The sequence below is a fragment of the Melopsittacus undulatus genome, chromosome 4 (assembly GCF_012275295.1).
Source record: "Melopsittacus undulatus isolate bMelUnd1 chromosome 4, bMelUnd1.mat.Z, whole genome shotgun sequence".
In the NCBI taxonomy this organism is placed as follows: domain Eukaryota; kingdom Metazoa; phylum Chordata; class Aves; order Psittaciformes; family Psittaculidae; genus Melopsittacus; species Melopsittacus undulatus.
The window spans coordinates 22,912,006-22,921,250 of record NC_047530.1 but is presented as its reverse complement, the minus strand read 5'-3'; positions in this window follow the sequence as shown (position 1 = coordinate 22,921,250).

Sequence of the window (9,245 nt, the reverse complement as noted above, 5' to 3'; positions counted from 1 at the left end):
TGATCTTAAGGTCCTTTCCAACCCTAACTATTCTATGACTCTATATTAAAAACAACAGCAGCTAAGTCACCATTGGTGTGATGTTAACAATGGCAAGAAGTACATAGAAAATTTCTCAAAGAAGACAAAGTCTTTGCTCTTTTGGTGGTGAATCATAGAATGCTAGAACCCTTCTTCAGCTTCCAGGGCGGTCTGTCTGCCTCATCTCATTGTTAAAGCAGTAGCTGAGCAAGGGAGTTTCACAAATGCTCTCATCTTTGCATGTAATGATGAGTGAAGTGGTAGGAAAAAAAGGGCAGTTGCTCACAGAGAAGTGCTGGGAAGGGCTGAGAGTCTGGTCATTTCCAATTTTTACTAAAATGCTTTCTCATAACAATAATTAAAAGGAAAAAAAGGCAGCAAACCCATCTGGCAAGCTACCTTCTGCTAAGTGCTTTCTGCCATTAAGTGCATTTGTCAGCAGAGCTTCTGTTTTGCTCTTGTATCTAGCTTTTAATGATGTCATAACCCAATATTTTGGACTGACAGTAAGGCAAACTGGGACATGAAAAGATTTTGCACTTGGTGTATGCTTTCCTAAAGAGAAAAAAAATCCCAAACCCAAAACCAAACCTAAAGAAGCAAAAAATCATTAGGTGCATTAGTAGAGACTGTTAGGGATACTATCACTTCTGACTGGTTTGCTTTGGAGTATTTAGGGAGCAGAGTGCCAACATAGGTTAAGAAACCATGCTAATCACTTCTTCCAAGGTAGATGCAGCAGTTTCCCAAAGACATTGTTGGTGTTTTTTTCCTCAGTATTTTTTCCTTCTACTGTAGTTTTTGTACTCAGTAATTCATGCCTATTTAAAGTTCACCTGAAAGAAGGGAACTTGCCTCCCTATTGTTGCTTCAGGAAGCTGTCAGTCTTATTGATCAGTACATATCCTGATTACAGACAGTTTAATAAAAGGAGCACATCAAATTAACGGGCTTCCCCTTCCATTCATGCTTTGAGAGTAGCATTAACTGAAGTGGGCAGCTGCTTCCATCAAAATCGTTGTGATGACACTTGTTCTGGGTTGGTTTTTTTTTTTTGTCCAGAATTTGTCTGAAGATGACTGAAGTGCAGGGAACTAGGGGTTTAGATGAGGCCATTGTTGTGGACATCTGGAGCAGAATGTCATCACCACATTTAGGCAACACAACGGCTCATTTTTATTTCAGTCCTGATTTCGAGTATCCTAAGAAAAGCTCAATGAAGCAGTCTGCTTAGGCACGTGGCAGTGTTGAAAGAGTGACGAAAAAAAACAGAACTCCCCCTTACACTCACACTACTTCAGGGATCCTCAAAGGAGGTGTAAACAATGGTACAGAGGTGATATTGAAAAAAAAAACAATGGTCAGCAATTATGACATCTTGCAAGTAGCAGTACCATGTCTTGCTCTCTCTACAACTGCCATTTTCTTATTTAATAGTGTTGTGTTACTGCAACTTCACATTTGCCAGATTCAGACAGATCAATCCTTACAGAAAGCATGAAAAGCATCACGTTGCTAGAGGCAATTTTTTGTGCCTAAATTGATACTGGACCAAGATTATTCAATTCTGTTTTGTGGGCTTTTTTATTTTTTGCTAGATACTCTGGCACTCTGGTTCAGCCAAGCTGACAGTACTACTGTTCATTGCAGAGAATGAGACAAGTTTTAGAAAATGTGTGCGAAAGATAGAAAATGTGTTCCTTTTTCTTAGCTAATCTGTAAGATTAGTTCTCTTGGGTTATTGAGGGTAGCAGTGTTATTCACACTGCATTTTAAATTAATACTACTTTATTTTATATCTCAAGAGAAATGACTGGAGATGAAAAATAAAACTTTTCCAGTCTCCTTTCTTGAACCTTTAAAAATCTGTCACTGACTTTAATAGGAGTGTTCCCATGGAGATAAGCATAACTAAGTCTACCTAAAAGGAAGAGAACTAATCTGCTTTGAATTAAATATTTTTGAATTTGAAGTAATGCAACTCTAATACACGCTTCATTCTTCTATGACAAAGTGCTCTTTGAGTTTCAGAAACTGTGTAATCAAAATAAAAAGCAAGTTCAATTGTATTCCCTTCCATGTGGTTCCCTCCCCACAATGCACAATCCATAGAAAATAATTTTGTGGTAATGAGAAGTTAAGATCAGAAAATACCCCAATCTAATTTTGAGATAGAGACAGTACAGAAATAGCATTTAGGAAAAATACAGTTGTACACTGCCCTAAAAGCATCAGGAGATGCTGTGCAAAAAATGCTTTTTCTTCTTCAGTTATGATGACCTGGCAAACCATTCTCAGCTGATGGTTCTTTATTATAAATTTCTGAGTACTTCTGAGCAGAGGTGGGACCAAAATGGCTTAAATTTATTCACAGCATCCTGGGACAGTGAAAAAATAACTTCAGCATCAAATATCCTGAAAGGCTGCTCCTGAGAATTCTCACTTTTCTGTTCAATAAAATCTCTTCCAAAACCAAAGTGATTTTTCTGACAATGTGCAAAGAGGCATTTTGCTCTTATTCATTTGTTCTGAACAAAGATTTCACCTGAGCTGCAGGCTTCTCTTGGCTGCACCATTACACACCAGGAGGCACTCAGTCTGGATTTATACAAATGCTGCCTTTGTCTTGTGCCTTACCCCTTCTCAGCAGAGCTGCACAGAAGCCCTTCGTCTCACGTTATGCCAGCAATTACCAAGTTTTGTAACAACATTGACAGCAATTTGGAAGAGACCTGAGGTTCACAGCACTGCAGGTAAGTGTGACTGCTGCCCCTGCATGAATCCCCTTCTCCCAGCCACTGCCAGTCCCACACCCACAGGAAATATTTGATCCCTTTTTCCCACCTCCCTGATAGGGGCTGGCTCCCTGTCACACTCCATGACAACCCCCTTCTCTTCAGGACTAGTGATGATGAGCTACTCGTCCTCAGGTACCAGATACTGCAGGAGTGGGTTGTGGCACTCAGCTGGACTTTTCAGAAGTCTGTGGAGATCATGCTGTCTTCTGAAATCAACAGGAAGCAAAGACAAAAAGCCAGGGAGGACCCTGAAGAGCTGGACATGCACCTGATAATTTAGGGCTGGGGGCTGGATGGTGGTTGATAATGCTCCTGAGAGGGTGTTCAGCCCCTCTTAGAAGTGGCAGCAAGCTTCACTCTTCAGCTTCAGTGAAGAAGGAAAGGACAACTGGTGGTCCTGCACAGGTCTCTAGCTCTATAATTACCAGCCCTCAACCACTCCAGGCAAAAAAAAAAAAAGTTATCTACAGTCCCCACTCTTTTTTTTGTTTGTTTTCTTTTTAGCTCTGTACAGCTCTCTCCACATAATGCCTGAATGATCCATGCATTTTAGAGCAACTTTAAGTTATGAAAATTGGATCTGTGATGAGCTGCCTCAGTTGGGATTTCAAATTCTCAGACCAGACCAAACACAGTGTTACAGGTGTGGGTGCACTTCCCACTAATATGGGGATAGAGAATGTGCGTGCTAATGTGTGTGAGAGTGTGAAACATCCATTTTAAGGCATCGTGCATGTCCTATCAAAGCCCTGTTTTCAGTGACAAAAGACCAGGCAGTGATTATCACATGCTGACAAGAGCCTGTAGCCCCAGGTAAGGAGGTCCTCCAACCACCAAGCACCATGGGAGCAGTGGTAAGGAGGGATTCCCCAATAGCCTTGGGTTCAGAGACCTGCTTCTCCATCATGAGATATAAAGGCGGATGCATAGGCAGATGCATAGTGTAAAAGGAGGCAGCTGCTGCATTTATCAGTTAGTAGTCTGTTAGCTTGGTGACTTGTCTGAGTGCAAAAATGCAGCGGCCGTTCCACAGGCTGAGTGCTTAGCCTGGACAACCCAGAAGAACATGAAGTGATTGCTCTTTCTGAGAGGATCACCTCAAATACTGTATGCATTCCTGGGCCCCACAGTTTAATAAGGATATTAAGGTCCTTGAGGAAGACTAGAGGAGGGCAACAAAGCAGGTAAATGGGCTGGAAGGAATGTTCTAGGAGGAGCAGCTAAGGACTCTGGGCTTGTCTAGTTTTGAGAAAAGGAGGCTGAGGGGTGACCTCATTGCTCTCCACAGCTTCCTAAGGAGGGGAAATGGAAAGTGAGGTGCTGATCTCTTCACCTTGGTATGCAGACACAGGACATGTGGGAAATGTTCAAAGCTGCACGAGGGAAGGTTCAGACAGGCCATCAGGAAGCATGTCTTTACCAAGTGGGTGGTCAAACACTGGAACAGGCTTCTTAGAGAGATGATCATGCCTGTCAGTGTTTAAGAGGCATTTGGATAATATCCTTAACAACATGCTTTAACTTTTTCAGCCCTGATCTGATCAAGCAGTTGGACTAGTTGATCCTTGTAGGTCCCTCCCAATGGAAATAGCCTAGCCTAGCCTATCTTAAATGGATACTGCTTCTGTTCCTGACATTAAGCAGGAATGGGGTAAATTGTTAGGACTTCATTGGAATCAATAGCAAATTGAAGAGACTCCTATGTCAGTAATTAAACTCCTCAGGGCTGATCCTCAGCTAATAGAATCCAGCTGACCCTGAGGTTTTGATATCAAATATGCTGGGTCTAGGACAAGGCCTAAATTTAATTTTATGATGGTCCAGGAACAGGATACATTATTTCAAATCATCCATCATTACTGCAATTAATCAGTGCCTGTCGTGGGCAAGGCTGTCTCTTTCAATCATTAAAATGCTGCTTGCCAATCTATGATTTGCCCTGCAGATGTGAAAATCTGCACTGACATAATATATGTAAAGCATAAGTGATTTGACTATTTCAGGTTTCATTTAGGTGTGTAGCCTATGGTTGCCTCAGGTAACAACAAGGTACTACTTAATCATGATAACATGATTAAGATGCAAATCCACATACCTAATTTAAATACATTTGTACTCTGAACCATCCACCTGGGTGTAGTTTCCAAGAGTAAATGCAAAGTACTCACAGCAGGCTTCAACTGAAGCAGAATCTCAGAGACAGCTTCCAAAGGTAATCAGTCATTGTCATAGCAGAGTTGAGGTCACCTTTTTAAAAGTGCTGGGCATCCAGGTGCTAGGCATAGTCCTCACTGCTTGTATTACATAATCACAGGTCACCAAATGGTTGGGGTTGGAAGAGAACTCTGGAGGTCATCTGGTCTATCCCCCCTGCTCAAGCAAGGCCACCTAGTCGCTTGCTCAGGACCATGGGCAGTACCTCCAGGGATGCAGACTCCACAATCTCCCTGGGCAGTGTTTTCCCTGTGCCAGACTTCAGTCATCCCCACAGAGAAAAAGTGTGTCTTGGTGTTCAGATGGAAGCTCCGGTTTTCATTTGTGCCCATTGCCTCTTTTCCTGTCACTGGGCACCACTGGAAAGAGCCCAGCTCCGTTCTCTTTACACCCTCCCTTCAGGTATTTATATACATTAATAAGATCCCCCCTGAGCCTTCTCCAGGCTGAACAGTCCAAGATCAGCTTTTCCTCATAAGAGAGATGCTTTAGTCCCTTAGTGGCCCTTCACTGGACTCTCTCCTCTATTTCCATGTTTGCCGTGTACTGGGGAGCCCATAACTGGATGCAGAGCTCCAGCTGTGGCCTTACCAGTGCCGAGTAGAGGGGAAGGATCACCTCCCTCAGTCTGCTGGCATGATTCTTCCTAATGCAGCCCAGGATACCTTTGTCCTTCTTTGACACAAGGACACATTGATGGCTCATGTAACTGTCATATTTTCTGGGGGAAACAGGCTTCGTGCAGGATGATATCACTCTTGGACCCAAGCCTCACAGTTAGAGAGCCTACTTACACACTGTTCAGCAGGACTGATAAAGTCACTCCTCTGAACATAACAAAGAGTGTACTAAGCTAACCAACAGATCTATCTTATCAGGTCCTTAACTAGACCTGTCCACCCATCTATCTGGCCCTAGAACTATCTGCTGCGTTACTACTGAGAAAGCCTTCATAAGAAGCAGACACCACTGAGCAAGGTGATGTGCAGTTCCTATTGCAGGATCCTGCTGGACCTCTAGAGAAGCATGAGGATGACACTGGCTGGTGGCACATACAACAACATGAGGCTACAACCCAAGGTCTGAGCCATGCTGAGCCCTGAGTGGACACCTACCCCAGGATTTTGACTGTAACACCATGTAGGCAGACTCATGTATCTAAGGTGCCTTGTAGCAACCCCTGGCTTGTCAAAATGCAACCCCTGACCTGCCAAGATGCAGCCCAATCAGACTGGTCCCCAGCCCTCAAGCTTTATTGGTGTTGCTGTGAGTAGCTATCCTGTCTGCTTGAGACAGGCTGTCATTCTGGCAGTGAACTTTTCAGCGTTAGCTTTACAACTGGACTCAATGACCTTAAAAGTCTTTTCCAATCTAGATCATTCTATGACTCTATGATTCAATGATTTCAATACATTTAGCATGTAGTCCTCAGTGTGCAACACAGGTTAAACCTAGATGTCTTGCAAGTTAACAGTTTGTCCTGTTCTGCCTGCACCTCCTCCTACCTACTGCATTTACCCTTGAGAATAATTCCTGAGGCTCCAGTGAAGGTATGCTTCGTTTTCACTACCTTGAGGCAGAGCTGTGAGCCTCATTCATCACAAAGCAGAAGCTCTAATGGTGTTTTTATGGCCCTTTCTAGATAGTGTACGACCATGCAGAAGGGCTTTTTAATTCCCATGAGGGCAAAACCAAGCCTCCAGTAACTTTGCTTGCAGACTCCTTTCCCCATCGTGCTGAAGGAAAGTGGCCAGGTTAAGAAGCCTGGTCCTTCAGACTGCAGGCTGGGCATATGCTTAACATCTCTCCTATAAAAGCCCTGATTTGTAAGAAACTCAAGCAGACCTTGGGAAAGTACCAACTATAATATATGCAAATGAATTATGATACAAAAGATCTAGAAACTTGAATGTGGAATGTTTTGATCTTACGCAGCTCAGGCCACCCCCAAAATAGAGCATTGCAACCAGAGGAGTATTACAGCCATGGAAATGTTGAGAGAGCTGGAAGACTGTCTTTTAAAAATGAGCAAACACAGTGTTTTGTAGCAGAAGCAAGCCAGCTAGGCATGCAGTGTGAGCATGTATTATGATGAGCCTGGGTTATTAGCAGTCACCAGTTTGGAAGCCCTTGGTGAATAAATTTGCTGTTTCAGGATAAAAAAGAGAACACAGTATCTGCTTTGTCAGTACTCACTGCAGAAGTGAATGATGAAATAACAGGAACAGTCCATAAAGAACTATTCCAATCATACTAGCTTCCTAAAGTTTGTAATCAGAAATGGGCAAGAGATCTACAGTGCTAAAATAGAGGAAGAAACCAATCACATGGTAAAAGAGTCCTTGGGCTATTAATAGTTACAAAATAATGAGATCAGCTAACTGCGCCACACTTAAAGATATGGCTGTGCAGAACTGGAGATATGTTAATCTGGAGAACTCTTAATCATGCCAGTCATTATTAACATGCTTAGGTTCATGAGCAGCAGTACTAAGGAACCTTTTCCTGGTGGATCTGTGCCCTTCGCGCTAACGCTCATTCCTCCACTTGTCCTCTACATCATTTCCACAGCAGCGTCCTCAGATCTGCTCTTCATCCAGCACTCCAGTCCCATACCTGCCTTTTCTATCCATGCTTCCCCTACCTTTCTCCTCCACCCCTGCAGTATGCCAAAGAATGGCTAATCACAGTATTTCCCATTCCTCTGTTGTTTCCCACCTATCTCTTACAGCCGCTCAACAGAGTGCCGTAAGCATCCTGGCTGTGTTTGTTGCCAGACCTGATAGGTGAGGCTGGAGGCAATCTTGCCTTTCTCTGTGGGAGGGCACAAATGCAGCATCTCTCTCCTCTATTAAAACAGTCATTTGCACAGAACTTGCAGGAAGGGAATGTCTTTGCTATTTCTGTGCTTTTGGCAAATTTGGAAGGAATCAGGTTCTCTAGTTACTGATGCAGGGGGAACACCAGACATGTAACCAGAAGAGAGGTTGCTAAGGAAATCAGAAACAATCAGAACACCAGGCATCTCAGAAGCTCTGACTGTGACTTGAAAGACTGCCAATAGCAGAAATACCTGCATAATGAAGAAGCAGATGAAGAACAGCCATAGATACACCTTGGAGGCATTGAGGAACCCAAATCTTGATAGGGATGTCATAGAAATGCTAAGAACAGTTTTAGGGTTTGACTGAACATTGGATGAGTTATGACAGATGTTGGTATCTACAAGACATACACAACATGGGGAAGATGATACAGAAGCAGCTGAGGATTTATGTGCAGCATGATGGATTGTTTGCATTCAAAATCCAACACAGTCTCTTGCAGAGGAATGTAATGTTGCTGCAAGTGGGTACTCAAAGCTGATAAGATGAAGCAAAAGATATTTCTTTTGTGGCTTGCTGGACATGAGGGAGCAAAATAGAAACGCATGTGAGCTTTCTTCAAAGTGGCAGTGAAGGGAAGATAGCAAGTGGGAGTGAGTCCTATAAAGAACAAAATGGGAGCTTTAGTCTAAAGAATTCAATTGCAGAAAGGCAGAGGATCACTTTAATGAGGTCCTTAATAGAGAGGTGAGCAAAGGTGAAGAGTAAGTGGCTGTTTTCCAGGCAGCAGAGCTGTTTGCAGCAGAAATTTGGAATAAAAAATGGAAGAGATGCTTGGGAAGCTCAGGACCAACAAGGCATCAGGGCACAGAATGTGCTTGATGCATACTAAAAAATGGGTGGTGGAGATAAGATGAAAGCCTTTAGAAGCTATTTTTATTGGCTTGGAGGTTTGAAACAATAATGGAAGGGTTGACTGTGACCTAAATTGCATGCTGAGTTTGGAGAAAGGAGGAAAACAAGAGAATGAGAATGTCAGAAACTGTTCTTCAAGGCCTGTAAAATATAACTGTGACACTGGGGAGAGACAGACCCTGTGTGCCAGGGAGCTGTTCAAGCTTTACTGAACACAGGACTCAAGACAACCAGAGATGGTTTTGGTACTGACAGCCCTGGAGGCCTGTCAGCCAGTGCCCTGATTCGAATGAGCAGCTCTCTGGGCTCAGGCTAGACAGACACAGGGACACACAAGCCCAGCATTCTCCCCATGGCTGCTGAGACTGTGTTTTTAATATATATTCCTTTGCCTGTTTCTGGATGGCCTGTGAGTTTCTTCTCAATCTTTCAGCCCTTGTCACTCAGCCTCAAACACTATCCAGACAAACCC